This window comes from Diplotaxodon limnothrissa, linkage group LG8 (assembly GCF_057381915.1).
Source record: "Diplotaxodon limnothrissa isolate DT_005_m linkage group LG8, D_limnothrissa_male_GT1.1, whole genome shotgun sequence".
NCBI classification, from domain to species: domain Eukaryota; kingdom Metazoa; phylum Chordata; class Actinopteri; order Cichliformes; family Cichlidae; genus Diplotaxodon; species Diplotaxodon limnothrissa.
This window is the reverse complement of record NC_140603.1, coordinates 5,231,323-5,256,401: the sequence shown is the minus strand read 5'-3', so window position 1 is coordinate 5,256,401 and position 25,079 is coordinate 5,231,323. Positions and strand designations below refer to the sequence as shown.

The 25,079-nt window shown below is 41.1% G+C and overlaps 1 protein-coding gene and 1 pseudogene across 1 annotated transcript in view; one reads left to right on the top strand and one right to left on the bottom strand.

Moving 5' to 3' along the window:
- ca10a (carbonic anhydrase 10 (inactive)a) overlaps positions 1-25,079 on the bottom strand; it is a 332,797-nt gene that overhangs the window by 85,194 nt on the left and 222,524 nt on the right. The window lies entirely within an intron of this gene.
- The window catches only part of LOC146626151 (uncharacterized), a 75,542-nt pseudogene continuing 59,164 nt past the window's right edge, over positions 8,702-25,079 (top strand).

Below are 25,079 nucleotides of genomic sequence, written 5' to 3'. Positions count from 1 at the left end.
GGAGGCTTTCTTCAGATTTTTCGCTGTGTAAAACAAACAGCGGTGGATTAAGCAGCTACAAAGTTCGCTTTCCTTCACGTCAGAGTTTGTTGATCAGACACTTTGATGAAGGATTTCCACTAGCTTTTTCCCAGTAAAGGTTTTAATGGTGATTACAGGAAGAGCCCTGTTGTATTGGATGCTAGAAACCACATTACCATCTCAGTAACGGCTCTGCCTCTTTGCTCTTCGTAATGTTAGTGCAAACAGACTCCAGCTCCACTTTAAACTGTGCCAGTGTCATCATCAACGCTGCTGCTGTGTTATCAGTGTTTTGTGTTGAAAAATTGAGCGGTGCGTGGGCTCAATGTTGTCAGAGTATTCACGTGCATTAAACAAAACATTCAACCAAAAAATTTGTGTCAAGAATTTTTTAAATTATCGAATTGTTCAAATGATAAATAGCGTTCAGCCTTACGGCTAGCTATTTTAAATTTGTACCAAACTAATATTCTTCATTAGAAATATTATCAAGTCTAACATAAAGCAATCCTTGCTGAAGTTATTTTAAACTCCACTTTAATCCAAATCAAGCTAAATCTATAACTAATTTGATCAGCATGACTGCAAATCAATGTGACTTAACGGAGATTACAAACACCAGACTGGGCATTTTAGTCTGGAACTGGTCCTAATCCTTGTTTGTGAAACACATCCTGTATGATGGATAAATATTTTTGCTGGTAATGGAAGAGAACAAACCTGATGTTAAACAGAAGGCATTGTTTGGCTTAAACAGGGAACTAGAAACGCAACCCCAAATGTTTTAGTCACAACATGATGATTAGATGTCAGTGCTGTGCTGCCCATTAGAGACCAAAGAAGTCAACTAATATGAGTTAACTGATTGTTACATAACTGTATGCATTAGTATGAGGCATGGTATATAGGACTATGAGGTATTGTATTTAACAGTATTAAAACATAAGAAAGAGGGTCTTAACCACCGTTAATGACAATTTATTATACTGAATGATATCTGTTTCCACTTATGATTACTGCTGGACACTGTATGGATACCATAGCTAGGTGACTAAGATATCAACTTGCCAGTCATATAGAGTTTCCAGTAGCCTGAGGAAAATGACCACTAATCCATCTGTCACACTGAAGTAGTCAGGGTCAATATTTAATTGATCATGCTAATGCTGGATCAATACCCAGTGGGATCCCAAAGTTATTTGAGAGGCAGTTCTAATCAGTTGTGGTAATTGAACCAACTCCACTAGTAGAATTAATGCCACTGAATGGCAGTAATTGGGTGGCAGCTGAATCTAGGTATTGCCTTCAAGATTCATGTAATTTGAAAATTATGGATGTCATTAGGCATATCTGAACACTGACTGCCAGTATCTGCTACCAGAAGTGTGTAGCTACGATACAGAACAGCCCTATCCTTCTGCAGTTAAAGGTATAAAACCGGTTGTCCAAACAAATAAGATAATTTAGACCCATCTGACAGCATATTCTTCATCATGCTGTGACTAACTTACTTAGATACTGGTGACATCAACATGCAGCTGCTGCTGCATGCTGCTGCTAATTCCAAGACTTTCAAAAACATATCTGCTTTAAACTTAATATTCCATATTCATTCAAAGTGGAATAAAACATGCTTTAAAGAGTACTAAATTATATATCTCTTCATCCTCTCGGATTCATTAGGGGAGCACTCCACTGGTCTTCCACTGCACTGGCATTCTGATGGTTATCGTCTCTCTTAAAGCACATCAACCTATTTTTTCTTTAACAACCCCCTCCGTGAATCGCTACCTTATTGTGGTGGAGGGGTTTGTGTATCCCAGGGTTTATGTTGTCTGGGTCCTTTTTCCCCCAGTAGGGTCTTCCATGGCAAATTGGTCCTGGGTGGGGGACCAGACAAAGAGCAATTCATAAGACCCCTATGAGTGAAAGATCAAGGGAGCAGTTCACCCTGCCTGGGATAGGGTTACTGGGGCCCCGCCCTGGAGTCAGGCCTGGGGAGGGTACCTGAGGGCTAGCATCCATGTAGCCCAGCCGGGCCCAGCCCGAAAAAGGGACATGGGCCCATCCTCCTGCAGGCCCACCACCTGCAAAAGGCGCCATAGGGTGTGCAAGGTGTGCCAGGTGGCAACCAAGAGCGGAGGCCCTGGCAGACTGATCCCCGGCTACCAAAGCTAGCAATTGGGACATGGAACATCACCTCTCTGGTGGGGAAGGGGCCTGAGTTAGTGCATGAGGCTGAGAGGTGCGGACTAGATATAGTCAGGCTAGAGCTGGGCGATAGAACGATAACGATATGTATCGCAATATAACTTTTACTCGATAGAGAAATTAAGCTATCGCGATAGACCTCGCCGCTCTTGTCCTCTTAAAAAATAAAAAAAAAGGTCAGCCAATCCAAATTAAGTAGCGCAGAGCCGAACCAATCACAGCCGCAGCGTCACGTCACGTGACTTGTTACGTACAGCACAAGTGCCAAGCCGCACGTGTGTTTGTTTGGGAAGCAGCCAGCGGGTAATGGAGCCAGCGCGTAATGGAGGAAATGAGTGTGCCGACTAGAAAAATCAACCGAGCGTGACCGAAGAGAAAACAGATGATGGTTCCAATGCCGGAGAGATTGTCGAACGGAAGAGCCATAGAAGTTCCGTAGTGTGAAGGTATTTCGGCTATTTCAAGTCTGACAAAAAACAGAGTAGCGTGCACTGTAAATTGTGCCGAAAGCAAGTCTGGAAATACATGCGTCACACTGTGCGCCACGTTATTGTTTCGGTGAAATGAATTTCTACAATACTGTTACTGTTAATTCTATTCTCTGCAGTGTTTAAATGCTTACATATACACACAGTTACTGTCCGTCCACACATACGACTCGGTTCTGCTTCTATGCCCCAGCTTTGTTTACTTTTTCCCACCGAGGTTTCTAGACTTCTGATTGGCCAACATTTCTGCACGGTTAGGAATCTAGCGCCACCTGCTGCTTTGGCATGTTCATAGCAGCGTTTTCCTTCATTTCTGCCTTTATGTGTGGACGGGATTATTTTTTAAAACGAAAACGGAAAATCTCCGTTTTCAAAAATACCCGTGTACGTGTGGACGTAGCCTCAGTCTCTGACTGGAAGCGCTAATTCGTCATTCGGCTTTTGTCAGACTAAAGTAACTGTTAAAACTGTTTGAAAAGCTCAGCTATACAACAAGGAGAGATTGAGAATTTCCTTTTAGTTCTCAGTTTATTTGATATTGACAAAAGTTAGTCAGTTTTGTCTGTTCTTCTGTAAAACAAACTAAGATTTATTTTTAGAATTAATATTTTGTTTCTAAGTGGAATTGACAATTTAGTAGTCTGTTTCGTTTGTTCTGTTTTGAAACTTAAACGCTTTAGCGGCTGCCTTTTTTGTAGTTTGCAATATTTGCCTTTATTTATCTGAAAAAGTCTCATGTTCCTTAAGTACATCTACCCTGTTGAACTTATTATGGGAAATAAATATTTAAATAAAAACAAGCTGCTGATTATTTCACATTTTACTTGTGAGCAACAGCACATTTAAATCTTACAAATATAGTTATTTGGCTTATATCGTGATAGATATCGTTATCGCCTGAAATGAAAAAAACATATCGTGATATGAAAAAATCTCATATCGCCCAGAGAGCGGATGAGCTGTCAACTGATCACCACCTGGTGGTGTGCTGGACAGACGTGAGGCTGCGCTAGGAATGCCTGGCAGAGGCCCCGATCTGTGAGATCTTTAACGCACACCTCCGGCAGAGCTTCAACAGCATTCTGAGGGAGACTGGGGACATTGAGTCGAATGCACCTCCATTACCAAAGCCGCTGCAATGGCTGCGGCCCCAAGGTGGTTGGTCCCTGTCGTGGTGGTAACCCCCAAACCAAATGGTGGACACCAGAGCTGAAGAGAGCCACCAGGCTGAGGAAGGAGTTCTATCAGGCTTGGTTAGCTTGTGGGATTTCAGAGGCAGCTGATAGGACTTGTGTGCAGAAATTCAGATTCTGTAATGGTACTGGGTCTTTGACCCAGTGTTTCTATGTTTATGTTCTCATTTGGTATTGTTTAGTTTCCTTGTTGTTCCTAGTTTAATCAGCTGTATTTCTATTTCTGAGTTTTTTATTCATTTAGTTAGTTCCCCTTTGTGCCTCCCTGCGTAGCCTGTCATATCTATCATGTATGTTTCGTTCTCTCTCCTTATTTAGTCATCTGCATTCCAGTCAGGTGTCTCGTCCCCTCTGTTTCCTCTGTTCAGTCAGTCTGTGTCTTAGTGTGCATTTCCTGCTTCCTGTTTTATTTTGATAGTCCCTTGTCCTGTGTTCACTGTATTCGGTTTTGGTTCCTCACAGACCTTCCTCACTAGGTTAGATCTGTTCCAGCTGTGTTTCCCTCCTGTTTCTCATCCCCTTGTTACGCTCTGTGTATTTAGGGCTCTGTCTTCCTCTGCCTGAGTCACTTTTTCACATAAGGCCATGCAGTTGTTTTTTTTTTTGTTTGTTTTTTCTTAATCAGAAACACCTTCATTTAGAAACTGCCGTTTGTATTTACTTGTGTTATGCTTAATATTTAAATTTGTTTGATTACTGTGACAAACATACAAAAAAATCAAGAAGCGGTCGAACACTTTTCCACACCACTGTACATCTCATTTTCTATTCTTGATTCAGTAGGGTTGGTCTTCATCGTGGAATGTCATGGATCAGACTCTTAGCAGAGATTATAGAGTGGCCAGTAAAGATGATTAAAGACTTCTCTGATTTGTTGCCTTTGGGCAACAAATGGTGAAAAAGGCAAAGCCAGAAAGACTGTACAAGGAAGAAAGCACATGCATACAGGAGATATGCCAATGTGTTGTTGACTGCCAGTGGCTTTAAGAAAGTAAATCAGGGCAAAAAACTAGAGCTGAGGGGATCAATCCAGCAGTCAGCAGTATTGATACCAATTCTGGTATTGGTATCAGTTCAATACTAGCGCAATAGGAATGATACTTTATTTTTATCCCCTAAGTTCAGTATGAAACACATTGAATGGTGTTAAATGTTTTTGGATGAAAAAATTTTACGTTAAGAATAAAATGTGAAAGATCTCTGAAGCTTTTTTTTGCTTACTGTCACATTTATCTTTTTTTAATAGCCTATAGCACATTTAAACAACAGAAGATGACCCAAAGAGACAGGAACTGGGTTATCGCTCCAAATAATCCAGTTTCAAAGCTGCAGAAAGTCAGTTTCATACTCAACACCTTTGTAAATCTATATAACATTTCACTGTATTCCATTGCAGCTGCTTTTTAGAATAAACCTGAATAATTTAAATAAAGATCTTTGTCAGGGAGGCAAATGACAAAACTAACAGAGACAGCAGAAAGAGATTTATCACGTTCTCAAAAGTATACATGTAAAAATATTCAAATCCACCATCTGGCTGGTGTCTTTCTGTATGGAGTTTCCATCTTCTCCCAGTGTGGGTTCTCTCCAGGTATTGCGACTTCCTCCAACAATCCAAAGACATGCAGTTAGTGTGGTTAGGTAAACTGGTGATTCTAAGTTGTCCACAGATGTGAATTTGATTGCAGATGGTCATCTGTCTTTGTGTTAGCCCTGCGACAGAGTGGTGGCCTGTCCAGCCCATACTCTGCCTCTTGCCCTACGAAGCTAGGATATCTATAGCTATAGCTTATATCTATAAAATCTATATTAGATAAAGAGACATTGTTTGCACTGGCATCCACTGTAGTCATCATTTAGATGATTTGCCTGATTTCAAAGGTTTCTATAAATCCAATACTAATTTCAGATTTGGTATGCAGAAGGCCAAAAGAGCAACAAAGCAAGGATACATGTGAATGAAGGCTCATCAGTATGCTGCACTCACAGTCCTCCTTAAATTGATTTTAGCAGGGGGAGAGATGGCCTCTTGCTCGGTCTTTCTCTCCCTTCATGCAGACGGACTCACACGGAATAGTAATAATTGTTTTCCAGATTTTTCTTTTTTTTTTGGTACACGTGACGCTTTGTAGGTCTCAGTCTTCACACAAGTCTCACATCTAAATTACAGAAAAATACGATTTGAGATTAAAAAGGTGACCCACACATAAATAAATGATCAGAGTCTCTAAAATTGGCATCTCTGTCTGGTTCCCTTTCTCCATCTGCCAGCACACTCTGTCTGTCTCTCTCTTCCTCTCTCTCTCTCTCTCTGTGTGTGAAGCTACATTAACATCCACAGACAAGTTTCCTTTTTCACTTACTGTCAGCCATTTCATTCCTCTTGGATTCAAGAACATTACAGATTCTGTTTTAATATGGAGATTTTTATCATTACCCATTTATAGTTAGGTCTACAGGCATAACTATGTTTGGTGGCATGACTGCAGAGAGTAGAGTAAGTATCTTGTTAGACACCATGTTTAAAGTTTTTAGGAAAAATATTTTAGGGCCAAGTACAATAAGCTCAGTTTTATTTGAATTTAGAAGCAAGAAATTAAAGGTCATCCAAGTCTTTATGTCTTTAAGACATTCCTGTAGGTAGTGGGTATGTGTTAGCTTGGTGGATAGTTAAAGATGGGTGTCATCTGCATAACAGTGAAAATGTATGCTATACCTTCTAATGATACTACTGAAGGGAAGCATGTATAATGTAAACAGAATTGCTCCTAACACTGAACCCTGTGGAACTCATAAACATATTTAACCTTAGTGTGTAAAGACACAACAAACTGGTGTCTACTGCATAGATATGATTCAAACCACTGCAGTGAACTACTTTTAATACCTACAGCATGCAATGAAATATTATGGTCAACAGTATCAAACCCTGCACTGAGGTCTAGCAGGATAAGCACAGAGATGAGTCCACTGTCAGAGGCCATAAGAAGATCATTTGTAACCTTCACTAAAGTCGTTTCTGTGCTGTGATGGGCTCTGAAACCTTCAAAATAAACTCTTCAAATAAACCATTTGTCTGCAGATGATCATTTAGCTCAGGGGTGGCCAACCAGTCAGAGACCAAGAGCCACTTTTTTTTTACTGTGTTACCGCAAAGAGCCACATCATACGCATGGGCACACATGAACATCACCAATCCTTTTTCTCTCTCTCTCTCTCTCTCTCTCTCTCTCTCTCTCTCTCTCTCACACACACACAAAATACACACATCTCTGCTCAGCCAGATTTATTGTAAATGTCACACACCAACATGATAATGACAGAAATGGACTCCTACAGTACTAAAACCACAGGCCAGTCATTTTCAACAATGAACATTGTGTGCACTGTCTCACACACACAAACTCTCAGTTCAACCAAGTCCACAAACAAAAATATAATAATCTACAATAGCATTTACTTTTATAATGCATGTTGTTTAGTGGGACTTCTGGCATTCCTTGCCTTGAACAATCCTCTTTAAATCTGGCTTGTATTCCGTTGTTGTCACTCGAAGCAATTCTTTCACATGTGTGTCAGTCAGAACAGATCGATGCTTTGATTTCACATGTTTTAGGGTAGAAAACACAGACTCGCAGACGTATGTTGACCCAAACATTGACAGTATCTTAAGCGCAGCCCGTTTGACATTGGGGTATTTTTCCATTGGCACACTTTTCCAGAACTCAATGGTCCCTTCCCTTAAAGCAGGTTTCAATTGGTCCTCTTCACAAAGATCGATCATCTCCAACTCAGCCGCAGCTTCATCTGTGACTAGCGGGACTTTCAAACAGCCGGTCTCTGCATTAAATGGGTCGACGAGGAACGTAATCTGTGGCCTTTTCAATTGTAGATCATGGAACCGGGTCACGAAGCTTTCGTGCAAGTTTTCAATCAGCGTTGCATATCTGGCTCTTTGCTTACTCAGGGCAGCACTGGCGACTTGCCCGCTGGCTTTTAGCAGAGTGGGAAAATGCGTTAAATCTCCCTTTTGAATATGTGTCTTGAACAGCTTCAGTTTGTTGACAAACGCAAACACACTTTGCACTAGGTCAGGGAGCATTTTTAACTTACCCTGCAGGGTCAGGTTCAGTCTGTCCAAGTGACACAGCATGTCGACCAAAAAGGCCAGATCCATAATCCACTTGAGGTCCGAGAGCTCGGGATAGTCCTTGTCCTTCTTTTCCATAAACAGTTTCACGGCATCCAAAAGCTCAAAGAAGCGAGAGAGTACCTGGCCTTTTGACAGCCACCTCACAGTGCAGTGCAGCGGCAGGTCACCTGGAAGCCCTTGGTCCAGCTCAGCGATGAGATTCTTGAATTGCCTGTGGTTAAGCGCATGTGTGCGGATATAGTTGACGATTTCCATCACAGGCTTCATGACGTTATCTAAATTCAATGATTTAGACACGAGTTGCTCCATGTGGATGATGCAGTGGAAATTCCAAAAGTCAGGAATAGTTTGGTCAGCTTTGCACAGCCCCACAAGCCCGTTCACAGATCCCATCATGGCTGGTGCTCCATCCGTGGCTATTGCAGTTAATTTCGTTATGGGCAGATTTGCTTTTTCAAATGCAGCCATCATGGTTTCTTTCACATCTATGCCACGGGTTCTGTCTTTTAATGGCACAATATCAAGGAGTTCTTCTTTGATCACACAATCGTTTGAAACAGACCGTGCAAATATTGCCAACTGAGGCTTGTCTTGTATATCACAACTCTCATCCAATGCGACACTAAAATACTCACATGCTTGAAGGTCAGAGTGCAACTGTGATTCAATAGCCGTGTTAATGTCCGATATTCTGTGTTCAACAGTGTGGCGGGACAGTTGGACGTCTGATACCATGCGTTTTAATTTGTCGTTTTCAGGAGACAAGATTTCAACAACATCACTGAGGCATTTTTTAACGAACTCCCCTTCATTGTATGGCTTTTTAGCCCGTGCAATGTTCCAAGCCAGCTGATAGGATGCGAGCGTTATGGTCTCTGACCGCTTCGTAAATTTTTGGAAAAACTGTATCTGCTTTTCTGCCTGACTTTTCAAAGTGGCCAACTCGTGCTTGCGAAGTTCAGTCCCTTTTGGAAATTCCTGGTCGATGTTAGCATGGAGTGAGCTGAAGTGGCGCTGAAGATTTGAAGCTTTGAAATGCGCTAATGACGTCTGACATATAAGGCAGAATGGCTTACCATTGCGTTCAACAAAAAAATATAAACTCTCCCACTCTGTTAAAAACGTCCTGTGTTCATCTTCATATTTTCTTTTTGCTGTGCATTTTTTTCCTGCCATTTTAAGGGCGAACTTGCTCCTACTGGGAAACTGCGGTATTTTCATCTCACACACATGCGCATTTGATGAAAATACCGTATTGAACTCAAGCGAAGCGAACGCGCACATTTTAAAACAACAACATAAAAAAAATCAAAACACAAACATAAACTTTGATATGAACGTAAGAGCCGCATGAAACCAGGCAAAGAGCCGCATGAGGCTCGAGAGCCGCGGGTTGGCCACCCCTGATTTAGCTGTTTGACAACTACTCTTTCAAGCATTTTTTCAACTAATAGGATGGTTGGATATTGACCTATAATTAGCCAAGCCAGCTGGGTCAGGTGATGGCTTTTTAAATAATGGTTTAGCAGCAACAATCAGTGGGGAGCCGCAGGGTGGGAGGCCCCCCTCAATGCTAAGCCAAGGCTTAGCGAGGCCCATGCCTAGCTATACACACTCTCTCTCTCTCTCACACACACACAGAGGAACTGCACACACACACACACACACACACACAGGAACTGCGCGCGCACACACACACACACAGAGGAACTGCACACACACACACACACACGAACTGCGCGCGCACACACACATACACACACACACACACACACACACACACACACGAACTGCGCGCACACACATACACACACATACACAGAGGAACTGCACAGAGAGCCATATCTATTCACATCCACCCTACACCCTCAAACGTAAACTAACTTAATCATCTTGTTGTAACATAAACATAAAACGTTTAGAACACTTGTGCAAATATGTGATGTCTTGATAAATCGAGCAGGTATTTGAAGTTTACGCAGCACCATTCTCGCATGAAAATATCTTAAAAGTTTATTTTGTGACCCAGAAAGAGTAATATTTCAAACTCCGCCACTCTGTGTTCCTCTGCCACTGCCTCGTTTGAGTTTTGGGCGGAATGGATTCTGGGATACTGCATTTTGTCATTTCGAGCTGATTGGAGAACAAAGCAGCCAATCAGATTTTTTTGCATCCAAGTCTGTGATTGGCTGGTTTTGTGGCACAAATATAACGGTGTATAGAAAGAGTTGAACGCGCACGGGCAGAAATGTTGAGAGCGCAAGCAACAAAATGCGAGCAAATGCAAAAACTGAGCGGGAGGGGCTGCTATTGTGTGTGTGTGTGTGGATAATAGCAAACACTGAAATACATTTTTTGCACGCAGCAATGAGTTTTGTTCACTCAAATTTAGCTTTTCTTCGCTCAAAATAAATTTCTTCTCAAAATGCAACTTGCAACTGCAAATTTTTTTTACGTGCGCTCAATTTTTTTTACGTGCACTCAGAATAGTGGCACAAAAATAATGCCATATTTTACACATAGTTTTTTGCTTCGTATCTGTAACCTGACCTTACCAAAAAACTTGTGTAAATATTTTTTTACAAACTCAAATCTTTTTTTACACACACAAATTCTCATCTATAGGTGCACAAATATAAAAATTTCAGATATTTTGGTTTACAAGGTTACAAAACCAATCGATCAAGATATATTAATAAGAAAAGTCGAAAGTTATGGTGCTGGAGGTAGTTTTTAAATTGGGTTGGGAGTTCCTTAAGAGAGAGGAAGCAGTTTGTGAAATTAAATACTTGTTGCTCATCATGTATCGACATTGCTTGTGGTGTACCCCAGCAATGTTCCCTCTAATTTTTCACGTGTCTGAGACGTGCTTCGGGATTCGTACGTGCTTTGTCTCTAGCGGCCACCGTAAATATACTTTTATTTATTCACACCACATAAAATGTAATAAATAAATCATATAATACAAAAACAAACTATTTACATTTTAACTTTTAACTATTTAAATTCCTTTTAAACAAATTTAAAGCGAAACAACACAAAACACTGCAAACCACAACACAATTAAATATAAATGAAAATATGAAAACAAAAAGAAGATGCACATTCTCTGTCATATGGGCCTGCATGAATAAACTTTCTGAATCCTTTATCATCCGCAACTGAAAATAGTTGTGGAAGATTACTATAATTTTCTAATGTGATGTTGTTGTCCCTGGCTCTCTTTCTCTCTCTTTCGCTCCGTGTCTGTTCCTGTGCTACTGCGAGTGTAACTACCACCCCTCTTCCCAGCGCAGCACAAGGCTCGCGTGCGGAGTGAAGTGGAAAAAAAGTGTGAGAGAGAGGGTGAGAAAAAGAAAAAAAAACCCACGGCTCCCAATAAGTAGCCGGCTCGCGTCGTTCACTTCAAAGAGCCGGCTCTAAGAGCCGTTTCGTTCGCGACCGACACATCACTATTTGCTAAGCTACAAACCCACACCGCTTGATGGATTGTCGGAGCATTACGGCTATCGTAGGCAGGAGCCTCGCGGAGTGATACGTATTGTGCGTCAACATAATATTACCGTATTGTGTGTGTATAACCTCTTTTTAAGTTTTGTTGATATTATACATGGTTATGCTGAGGATATGTCGGCCAGTTTCCACTGGAAATGCCTTTTGGTTAAACTGTCAGCAAGGTATTTGCATTTGCACTGTTACATTTTTATGTGGCTTTAATACACATAAAAACGGCTGCTTGTTTAAGTGAAAATACATTGATGGTTTTTTTTTTGCACTAATAAAGTTGTGGAGTTGTAAAGTATTTTGTCTAGTGTCAATTATATCGTTACTGCAAATTTTCAAAAGTATATCGTGATAAATATTTTTGATCATATCGCCCTGCTTTACTGAAAACCCTCTCCTGTCTGATCATTTCCTGATAACATTTACATTTACAATAATTGATTACACAGCAGTGGGGAGTAGACTTCATCACAGTAGATGTCTTTCTGAAAGCGCTGTAACTAAGTTTAAGAATATAATTCACCCACTGTTATCATCTTCAATGCCCTATACCAACATAGAGCGGAGCAACCTGAATGCTACTCCAACAGAGGTCGATTATCTTGTTAATAATTTTACCTCCTCACTACGTACCACTCTGGATACTGTAGCTCCGGTGAAAACTAAGGCCCCAAATCAGAGAAACTGATTAGAGAAAAAAATTACCAATAATCATCCCACAGATGTAATATTATCTACAGCTACTTTTAGTACCACTGATATTCGTTTAGACTCTTTTTCTCCAAAATTATCTTTCTGAGTTAACTTTAATAATTACTTCCTCCAAACCATCAACATGTCTTTTAGACCCCATTCCTACAAAACTGCTCAAAGAAGTCCTGCCATTAATTAATGCTTCAATCTTAAATATGGTTAACTTATCTCTAATCGGCTATGTACCACAGGCCTTCAAGCTGGCTGTAGTTATACATTTACTTAAAAAAGCCATCTCTAGACCCAGCTGTCTTAGCTAATTATAGGCCAATCTCCAACCTTCCTTTCATATCAAAAATCCTTGAATGAGTAGTTGTCAAACAGCTAACAGATCATCTGCAGAGGAATGGCTTATTTGAAGAGTTTCAGTCAGGTTTCAGAGTTCATCACAGCACAGAAACAGCTTTAGTGAAGGTTACAAATGATCTTCTTATGGCCTCTGACAGTGGGCTCATCTCTGTGCTTATCCTGCTAGACCATAGTGCTGCGTTCGATACTGTTGACCATAATATTCTATTAGTGCGATTAGAGCATGCTGTAGGTATTTCAGGTACTGCACTGCAGTGGTTTGTATCATATCTATCTAATAGACTCCAATTTGTACATGTAAATGGAGAGTCCTCTTCACACACTGAGGTTAATTATGGAGTTCCACAGGGTTCAGTGCTAGGACCAATTCTGATTACATTATACATGCTTCCCTTAGGCAGCATCATTAGAAGACATTTTCACTGCTATGCAGATGATACTCAGCTCTATCTGTCCATGAAGCCAGATAACGCACACCGATTAGTTAAACTGCAGGAATGTCTTAAAGAAATAAACACGTGGATGGTCGCTAACTTTCTGCTTCTTAATTCAAATAAAACTGAGTTTATTTTATTCGGCCCTGAAATCTTAGAAATATGGTATCTAACCAGATTCTTACTCTGGATGGCATTACCTTGGCCTCCAGTAACACTGTGAGGAACCTTGGAGTCATTTTTGACCAAGACATGTCCTTCAATGCCCATATTAAACAAATATGTAAGACTGCTTTCTTCCATTTGAGCAGCAGCTCTAAAATTAGAAATATCCTGTCTCAGAGTGATGCTGAAAAACTAGTTCATGCATTTATTACTTCCAGGCTGGACGGCTGTAATTCATTATTATCAGGATGTCCTAAAAGCTCCCTGAAAAGACTTCAGTTAATCCAAAATGCTGCAGCAAGAGTACTGGGACTAGAACTAGAGAGCATATTTCTCTATGCTGCAATAGACGTAGGCTGCCGGGGGATTCCCATGATGCATTGAGTTTTTCCTTTCCAGTCACCTTTCTCACTCACTATGTGTTAACAGACCTCTCTGCATTGAATCATATCTGTTATTAATCTCTGTCTCTCTTCCCCAGCATGTCTTCCATCCTGTCTTCCTTCTCTTACCTCAACCGGTCGCAGCAGATAGCCGCCCCTCCCTGAGCCTTCTTCTGCCGGAGGTTTCTTCCTGTTAAAAGGGAGGTTTTCCTTCCCACTGTTGCCAAGGTGCTTGCATATGATTGTTGGTTTTTTCTCTGTATCTATTATTGTACGATCTACTGTACAATATGATCAACCTGCTGCTTGTGAGACCCCACAAGCAGCTACAAAAAGAAAGTTATAGCTTGCCTTCAAGACCTTGAAAAGGACAAAATCATTGACCGCCTCACATATCACCGCCTTTACCCAGGGGATGCCATACCCTGCATTTACGGACTTCCTAAGACCCACAAAAAGGGGTCCCACTCAGACACATAGTCAGTAGCATAAACTCAGCCACTTACAACATTTCAAAACACCTTGCTACCATCCTTGCACCTCTTGTGGGGAACACCCCACACCACATCAAGAACTCCACCAACTTCACCAACAAGGTCCAGAAACTTACGCTGGATCCAGATGAAACCATGGTGTCCTTTGATGTAGTCTCTCTCTTCACCTGCATACCCACCACGGAGGCAGTGGAGACTATCAGAAAACAACTACAAGAAGACAGCTCCTTGGAAGACAGGACCAACTTCACACCCGATCAGATTTGCAAACTGTTAGATCTCTGCCTTACCACTACATATTTCAAATACAACGAGGGCGTCTACAGACAAAAACATGGCTGTGCCATGGGCTCCCCCATGTCACCTATTGTAGCCAACCTTTACAAGGAAGAAGTGGAAAGGAAGGCTCTTGGCTCTTTCAAAGGAAGAGTACCCAGCCACTGGTACAGATATGTAGACGACACGTGGGTCAAAATCAAGACACAAGAAGTGGAATCCTTCACTGCGCACATTAACGCTGTGGATAAAAACATCAAGTTCACCAGGGAAGACACAAAGGATAACTGTTTGCCTTTCCTGGACTGCGCTGTGCACATTGAGGAGAATGGCAACCTCAACATCGAAGTTTACCGGAAGCCCACACACACGGACCAGTACCCCCTCTTTGACTCCCATCACCCTCTGGAACACAAACTTGGAGTAATTAGGACCCTACACCACCGGGCAGAACATGTTCCCTCTAAGCCTGAAGGGAAAAAGAAGGAACACACACATGTAAAGGAAGCGCTTAAAACATGCGGTTATCCTAATTGGGCGTTTATAAAGTCAGCTAAGAGGTACAGAAAAGAAGACGAGACAACAGCTAGGGAGGATAAGAAAGACAGACGCAACAACATTGTCATCCCCTATGTAGCCGGTGTATCAGAGAAACTCAGGAGAGTTTTCTCCAAGCACGACATCCCGTTGCATTTAAGACCCAGCAACACGCTCAGACAAAAACTGGTTCGCCCGAAAGACAAAACTCCAAAACACAAACTTAACAATGTGGTGTATGCTGTACAGTGCAGCGAGGAATGCCCAGACCTCTACATTGGAGAGACCAAACAGCCACTTCACAAGCGCATGGCACAACATAGAAGAGCCACTTCCACGGGACAAGACTCAGCAGTCCATCTGCATCTTAAGGATAAAGGACACTCTTTCGAGGATGCCAATGTTCACATTTTGGATAGAGAGGACAGATGGTTTGACAGAGGAGTGAAAGAAGCCATTTATGTCCACTGTGAGCGACCATCTTTGAACAGAGGCGGGGGTTTACGACACCAACTGTCTGCCATCTATAATCCAGTTTTGAGATCCCTTCCCAGATGCCTTAACGCCCACTCACGTCCTGGGCCATCTGACCCCAGTAAATCGCATGATAGGGTGGGGCCAGGTTTCACAATGAGCTCACCCGAAACCCTGGCTGATTGTGACCCACACCTGTTTTCTAGTGATGTGCGGCTTAATCCTGAAATATTGATTCCTCCGATACCAATCATTTATGTTCTAGAATCAATTCTCACATTAAATATCGATATTTTAGTAATTTGGGATAAATTTGTAGTTTATCATTAACAGTGGAAAGAAACTATAACATTCGGATTGCCTACATTCAAAGGAACTACCTCCTCTTCCGCCTTTCATAGTCATGTGCGAAATACGGCTGTATAAATGGCTCGCAGCCCCTTGGCGCGCGCACTCACAACAATGGCTGAGCATAATTGTGTGAACGTATTTTACCTCCACAAACAGCTGAGACGTGGTTTGCGATACATGTGGCAAAAAAGTGAGGTGTTGTGGCCATACTTGCCAACCTTGAGACCTCAGAATTAGGGAGACATTCAAAAGGGCACATTTTACAGGGTTTATTTATCGGATAAAATATGTTAAATGTCACCGTTATTATTGGCCGGCCCGGAAAAAGCGGGGGTGTCCAAATTCAGAGGCTGCTTCCACCTGAGGACCCGGCCTTCGCAGTCTAAAGAAAGCTGGGTAGTAAGTCACAGGCTCCCTCGGTGGAGTGAAACTCTGCCGTCTGCTCCTTGCTATCTAAAATATAACCGGGCGCTGGCATAAACTCTCGACCGTCTCACACTTTGTTTAATTAGTTTTCTGTTATTCAGCTGTGTGAAAACCCCGGAGGAACCCTCCCGAGGGATTAATAAAGTTACATTTAATTTATTCTAATCTAATAACTTTAATCTCAGCCAAACAGATTTACTCACGAACAAATAAAACACTGAAAAAGCCAAACAATAACATTTTTAAGTTATCAAAGTGGCTTATATATCATGTTTAACCCGAGTAGTGAAAGACCACGGGGGTTTGAAGATGATGTGTCAGTCGGTTCAGATATTTGAAGTTTACATAACATATTTTCAGGGAGAAAATGTAGCTAAGTTTTTTTGTGACCCAGAAAAAGAAACAAGAGTAATATTAAAACGAAGTAGCTGCCTCCATTGTTGGAAACTGGAATTGGCTGGGCCGCGCTATGAATTCTGCAACATGGTTTTTCAATTTTGTTGTTCAGGTGGAAAATCGGGAGAAATTCGAGAGAATGGTGGCTCCGGGAGATTTTCGGGAGGGGCACTGAAATTCGTGATTCTCCCGGAAAAATCGGGAGGGTTGGCATGTATGGTTGTGGCAACATCACTAACCTTGTCAAACACCTCAGAGTAAATCATATCACAGAATATGACGAGCGTATGTTGAGATGAACTAAAGAGAAGGACAGGGACGACGCTGCTAGAGCGAGACAGACGTCTCACGGAGTCCTTTAGTGCTGCAGGCAGGCAATGTGTTCAAATAGCGTACAACTTCAGTTTTTTTATTTCTATTTGATAAACTGCATTATTAAGTGATAAGAATTAGTAATCTGTTGTCCTGTAATCATTATGATGCTATAATTTGAGATACAATAAATAAAATAAGTTTTTGTACAAAGTATCGGTATCGGATCAGTATCGTCGATACCACCCTGAATATTACTTGGTATTGGATTGGAAAGGAAATCAGTGGTATCGCATATCACTACCGTTTTCACACCTTGGCTCATGTGATTAGGTAGAGGATCATCAGGGGGTCCTTTTGTCCCTCTTTTGGGGGGATACTCCCTCTGGGTTTAAATCTGGGACTCTCCACCATTTGACCTTAGAACTGAAGAAGCTTCTCGGATTAGAGGTGAAACGTCTTCAAGCAACTTAAAGAAGTCCAGACGCTTTTCTTTCCAAGCACCTTAGATTACGATGACCAGGATGACTGAGAACCTTCACAGACATAAGGAATATCATGATTTTTCTTTTTGCTCTCAAGCACTTTCTCCTTCTAAAATCCCAATCTTTTACCATGTCTCACTGCACTAAACATGACAAAAGCATTCAGGAAAAAAAGGTTGAAATGGAGACGTAGTGAGGCTGCCTCTTACTGTTGATGATTTCGACATGCCAGTGCGTCCATTGACTCCAGAGGGTTAAATCAAGTTATACTTCTTTGTATGACTGGTTGCTAACCTATTGAGCTTCCAGTATTTTTCAGTTGTCCAGTCAGATGCACCACTTGCTCATCATGGTCATATTGAAAACAAAAAGAGGGTTGTGCATGTGGATGCTGCTAACCAGTTGGTGACATCATAGCTACTTTGTCCATCTTCACCTTACAGTCTACCTTTGTATTTTGCACCTACTTGTTGAGCACATCTATGCAATGTCCATCCATGTCTCATGCATTTCTTTAGTATGACTAAAACAAATGCAAATACTGAAGCAGTGAATAACTAAGGAAAATGAAATTACTATCGATGTAAATGGTACTTAAAACAGCAAAAATATCATCTCCCTGTCAAGTAAAAGCTTGCTTGGATACACAAACAACATAACACAAATGATTTATGTGAAATCACAATGTGTGATTTCATCCACCTGTTTCCCCAATGTGCAGCTCAAGGCCACAAATTATTTTGTACCAAAAGACATGTTCACATATAGCTGTGTGCCTTCCAGAGACAATCATTGAGGCCTCACACATGCCATTACACTCTGTATTGTCCTCTCTGTCCTTGCCTCATTACTCCTCATCTATTTTTAAAAGGGGATATGCCTTATTACAATTAGTTGGTTTAGAAGCCAATCTGTCATGCTCATTACAGTGATCTCTCCCTGTCCCTATTTTTCTTTTATCTCCTTATTCATCTCAATCTTTCTGTAACTGCCTTGGTTTTCTGACGTATATGTCACTTCAACTTTCAAAGGCTTGTAAACACAAGAGGGCATTTTGCACATATTTTTGGAGTATGTGACAAAGAAAAAGAAGGGAGGAATCTAATTTGTTCTTTTTGATAATTCAAGTGACCAAAAAGCTTTGGAGTGATTTAATCTGCTGTGACTAATGACAGCATGAGACAACACTTCCTCTCAGACATGGAGAGCAGAATCAGTCTCCATCTGAAATGAGTCCTTGAAGAACCACTGTTTAGGAAGTCAACCACTTCTTCCCTAATTGTCCACGATCTAGTTTCAACCTGAAATTCATTATAGTCTGCAGGACTACATCCTTTTCTTCCTTCATGTTTTTGTTTTTCTGCTCTTAGAAAACCACTTCTTGTGCACAAAGACAATAATTCCAACTTGGCTTTGCCCACTGCTTGTGAGACGCTTTGGAAAGGCACTGCACATTCCTTTTTAGCCACTTTAAATCTGCCTGGTCATCTTTACAGCCCTTTCCCACGCCAACCTGGATAGAGGTGCACACTAGAGGGGTGTGTGTATAGATGAGTTGGAGTATTTAGGAAAACTGCCCACTCAGTCAAACTCCCACAATGTACATACAGTATATAAAGAAATTGAGGAAACAAATGAAGGAGCACTTAACTTACATCCCTGTGTTGCACTGCGCTAAAATCTCCCTCACCATGAAAGTTTCTAATTGATCATAAAATCTTAATTAGCTGGATGTCTCTTGGTCTGTCCAGGCCTGTGAGAGTGTTTCTCGATCACTTATTTATTACCTTCTTAATTACAATTTCACAGTGAGTGCTCATGACATTTAGAGACCTTGTAGCAGTGGACAGAGCTGACTGAAGATGAGGATTTAGTGTGATTCCACAGTGGCAATAACCACACACACTTGCTAAGACAGTTTCAAAAATATGTTCCTACACATGTGTAATTTCTAGTGCTGTCAGCGTCATCAATTAAAATGACATTAACGCATGCGTGGGGCTGCACGGCATCAACGCGTTTGCGCAGTTAGCTTGTTAACGCATTAGCGACGTCCAGCCCCAAACACGGGACAATCCGCATTAACTCGCTAATGGAGATTTGCCGTGTTAATGCGGTTATGGGTTAACATCATTTCAACGAGATTAACGCTGAGCGCACCAGTAATTTTTTTAATAATATTAAAATTATAAATATATATTTTAACTCAAAAGTAGTTTTTAAATTTAATGTTGCTGAAACAACAAAATAATAAAATCACATTAACGCCATAACGCGGCAAATCTCCGTTAACGAGTTACCGCGGATCGCCCCGTGCGTGGGTACTGGACGGCGTCAACAAGCTAACTGCGCTAACGCATTAGTTCTCACCAATTGATCATTGCGTGGCACATCCAACATACTGTTTTACTTTGGTCCATGACGCGCTTACCATCAGGGTCATGCTTCACATGAAAAACAAGATAGTTCCAAACGCCAGATCTGAATGAGGGTGGGGGAGGTTCAGTTTCGGCAGTTTCGTTGAGGCAGTTGCCATGTTGCAACGAGCTAAGCTTCTGTCTTGTTAGCTTGCGCTGTGCTCAGTGGATCTGCACTCGACAGTGCAGCCTAGGCGGGCGGAGTAGTCAAATGCAGATCCACTGAGCGCTCAACACAGACAGCATCGTCAGAAGAAAAGTTGATAAAATAAATCAAAAATTTTGTATTGTTCGATACATATGTGTACCAAACCGAAAGCACTGTATCGAACGGTCCAATATCGATACGAGTATTGTTGCACACCTAGTAATCAGGTAGGTATCAAAGAGTCTCTGATTTGACTGCTGGTCAATCCACAACACAATGCATTTTTTCAGACTGAGCCCTGCTCGGAGGCGCTCAAACTAAGGTCAGGCATATTACTAGGATGCGGCATAAATCAGATTTGGGGCACACCCAAAGCCTACTTGTGAGATGAGAACCCTCCATTTCTGCAGGCTGCTATAGGGTTTCTCATTATTGTAAACAATAAAGTGGAAAGTATTAATTTTGCTGGTACTTCCCATATGCAAAGGAAATACTGTAGCAAAAACTTATAAAAGACTCTTGTATGCTTTTCATACAAGTTTCACACAAGACAGATACAAACTTTATAAGATTTATATATATCTTTTCCATATGGGTTTATTTACTAGCAAAGAGGTTTTGGTAAACACAACCATAACAAGTCTCCTATTCTAAATGATAAAAGACAGATTGTTTTATACTGACTTTTTTTCTTGTCTGTTGGTCCTGTTCATATGAAAACATCACTCATAAGTGCCTTTCAGAACTGTAGGCTATAATTTAAAAAGTTTTTTTTCAAGAGGCCAAGTTTTATCAGGGAAGATTTGGTAAGATTTAAACAACATCATTGAAGTTCACACATGAACTTGGAAACACGACAACTTCACTCACATATGTATATCATTAGGTACATTTTATTTTCCATACTAAATCATAAAATAATCTGAATAACTTGGAGACAGCTAATCTACTAACACATCAAATTGTAGTACCGCTGTCTGCTTCTGATACATTTAAAATAGATTACTGCAATCTACCTACTATATTCTCTCAGTCGCCAAACATTAAATGATACATTTAGTAAGGTTACCTAGCTAATGAATTATGTTTAATGGATGTGAGATCAAAGTGATTTTTTAAACTGGAAATTTCTCTTTATTGATCTGTTTGTTCTCAAGTGGAGAAGAGGCATATGAGAACTCCAATGCCATGCCATTTGCTTTGCATTGGTTTCCATGGTTACGAAGGCCAAACAATGAGAAATAGCTTTAGCTTCAACAGAGCGGCCACCCTGTCTTCTAGCCCAGATCACTGACACAGCGCTTTCATGTTTCCATTGGAACATGTCTTAAAGCACTTTTACCGCTGTCTTGATTCTGCTGCTGAGAGAGGAGTGATAAAGTACAAGAAATCCACAAAATCGACAAAAATAATTGGAAATAAATTGACTTCAGGTTGAACTCATTTTATCAGCTGTACTTTCTGAGGGCAACAACTTCTATATCAAAACTGACAAACGTTTCAAAAGTTTAGTGCAATGAAGTTTCAACAACTTCAGTGAAAGTGAAACAAACTGAACCAGCAGCGAATGCTACAGGCAAGTAAATGTACCCTGAGTAGAGATTTGTCTTGCCAAATCTTGTCTTGTCCAAGCTTACAGAATGATTCTAGTCTTCCCAAAACTTGAAACATATAAAGATGTTTTGAGTTTAAAATACTTCTACTTCTCCAACATCAAGCACATATTTTAGAACAGGACTCAAACCATGTTCCAATTTCAGTGACCTCTCTGACCTCTGCTTTCTATGTCCAGTATCTTAAAACTGTAAAGACTGAACCATTAAATAATTACCTTCTGACAAATTTTAAATATTACTGTTAATTTAAATATTAATTTGCATATGAGTTTTATTTTGTATCATATCTCAGTAACTCACAAGAACTCATGTATCAAACATGATACATTTGGCATTAAAGGAATAAGACCATTGCACGATTGGGATAAAAAAAAAAAAAAGGTTACTAATAATCTTATTAATCTAAGTATGAATCAGGTTTTCTCCAAACAGTTACACAAAGCTATTTTGTATGAACAAACTATACAAGCCGCAATGTGTTCCTGCACCATATATTATAACCATGAAAACATATGGCAGTGAAAAGAGCCCATATTTCCCCGATGTCCCCCCCTGCACAAACGGGAGTGTAATCACCTTTAAACTCAACCTTCACGAATGCAAGGGTTTAAAATCACTCAAGAGAAGCAAATGGCTTTCAATAAACTTGGTTGAATGAACCGACCAAACAGCTGCTAAGCAACTTTACGGAGAGGCTACACTCAACAGGATAAAATGTTTGAAAACATTTTGTGAAAATCAACAGTTTTTAATATTTGGTGGTCCTGGATGTGGCCTGCCTGTTGTTTCTGAATTTGATACATAATAAGAGGATGCTTATCTTATCCCTCAAAGAGGTGGCCTAAATGCTGAGAGACCAACAGGTTTGCAGTCAATAGTCAAATAGACTGACAGCACAAAAGAATTGATACTTTGAAAATATGGCTAATATTTTCGTTTGAAAACGCATCGTTTGTACGCATCGTTTTCTCTCCGTTTTGGCCTCCTGTCCACACTGAGATGGCGTTTTGGCTCAAGGAGAACGCAGCATTTTGTAAACACTTCCGAAAATGCATACATTTGAAAACGGTGCTTTCGTGTTGCAGTGTGGACTTTTTGAAAACGATGACACATTTTAGTCATGTGATGCAGTCAAGTGACCAGTTAAACTAAGATAGCGGAGGGCATTATACAGCAGTTGTTTTGTTTGCGCTCAATTTTGACAGCCCTATTAAAGATTAATATCAGTTTGTACATGCTTCAGATAGCTTTTCTTCAAATTCTTTAATTCTCACTCACTTTTGCAACTTTGTACTTTTGTGTTACTCGCAGCAACAACTCCACCTCATTGTTAGTCCATTTAAAAAACTTTACCTCGACATTTTGCCGCAACGTTTCAAAGAGCCGGAAAGTAAATAAACGGCAGACAGAACTGAGGCAGGTCGAATCGTCTTGCGTTTCACGCATGCGCAGTACTGGAGCTTAAGTGCTTTCGGACGTTTTAATGTGGACGCACAACTCTGTGAAAACGACTGAAAACAATAGGGGGGACACGGACCGTTTTCAGATGAAAATGACGTTTTCAAATCTATCCGGGCTAGTGTGGACGTAGCCTATATCAGCATTCAAATATACATATTGGTGATTTGTCCAAAGTCAGGGACATTAGTTAAATTCAGACATTTTGTACAACTAGGAATTATGAGTCAACTTCCTTCGCTGGAGGAACAAAACTTTCACAAACAATCTTCTCTTCTCTTCTGGGTCTTGGCGAAGGCGGTCGCACTTTTCTCCTCTCCCTTCCCTTATCTTCCCTGCTTAGCTTCTTGTGTCCTTGTCTAGTCTCGTCTATTTTTTCCACTCTTTCCCTGAAACACTCTGTCACAGTCTGTTAAAACCTAAAAGAGGAATTATGGATTTGATCAACTGGTCCCTGAATGCAATTGACACCCTCTTCTCAACGAGAAGTCTGGGCTCGGGTGAACCTGAGTGTCCTGGAGGTACTTTCCCTGCCGGATACACGATGGACGGGTGGCATAACTGGAGGGTCGTGTGCCTGGTGGGACTGTCGATTGAGGACATTGAAGACATCTACCTTTTTGGAACCATGATAACAGGGTTCTTGCTGATCGAAGCTGGCTTGGCCCTGGCTTATCAAAGATTAAAGAAAGCGGACCTCACAAGGCTGCCCACTGTGATTGAAACGATGGGACGTGAGTTCTCAAAATGGGCTCATTGAACACAGCATGGATGAGATCTTGGAGAAACTTGAGGCTGCCGTGAACACTCAGAATAAGACTGCTGAGCGAAAACTGGATTACATCTTGGTGAAGATCACGGGGGTCGTGAGTTCTCAGAATCTGCTCTTTGAGCGCAAGATTGATAACATCATGGAGCGCAAGATGGATAAGATCATGGAGAAGCTCACAGCTCTCCAACAGGAGATTGAGAGACCAGTGTTGGACTGCTAGAACAGCTTTGAAATTCACATGAGTTGTTCGCACTAAAGTAAAAACCACCATGACTACCACTTTAGCGCCAGCTGTGGTCTCAAGGCTGGAGCTGAACAAAAACACCCTGATAACAGACTGTGCATAGACTGCTTTTTTCCTATACTATGCAAGACCACCTGGGTTGGCTGGAAGACTGTTTACTTAGCCTAGCAGGGCGAAGGACACTGTCTCAGCTGAACTCTGGACACACACATACACATACACTGATACACACTTTGATTTGGGTAATGTGGGGGGGCTGGTTGACCTTTTGACCTTTACCTTTTCATTAATATCTTTAAAACAGAAGCAACACAAACGAAAATTTTAGCAGCACAAACCAGCACAACTGATTGACACCAATTTTTTTTGATTTGGGTAATGTGTGTGTGTGTGTGTGTGTGGGGGGGGGGGGGCTGGTTGACCTTTGATGACCTCTAGAAATTTCTATTAATATCTTTAAAATGATAGGAGCACAAACAAAAATTTTTGCAGCACAAACCAGCACAAACGTAGCACAAACGTTTGACATCGATTTTGTTGGATTTGAAGAAGGTGGGGGGGGCAACTTCACTGACAACGTGTACAACGATTGGAGATGTGAGCAGGTCAGACGGAACAATTGACGGAAAAAGTGTGGACTTTATACCAGTTTTTAAAATGTGTTGATAGGCCACGTAAAACCAGAGTTCTGATAAAAATATATGCAATGTTTCATTTTCTTCCTGAATACTAACGTTGTTTATATTTACTGCGGAAAACAGCGTTTTATAAGGAAAATGCTCGAAAGCGCTCTCCGCCTGTGAGCAAAAACAAAACCAAAAAACCCCACCCTTTCCTATTCGTTGAAAAAAGTACCATGCGACCAATCAAAAAATGATATGGCAACATGGCATTTAGTTGTTTAGGAAAGGGGGAAGTTTTAGGAGTGACGGCGGTGTTTTGAGATGTGAGAGATTTGCGACGTTTAGTCAATAGTTTTGTTGTGTGTGTAACATGCAGGCGACTGCTGCATGTTACAGGTGTTACAGGAGTGATACATCTCCTGTTGTCAGGCCTGCT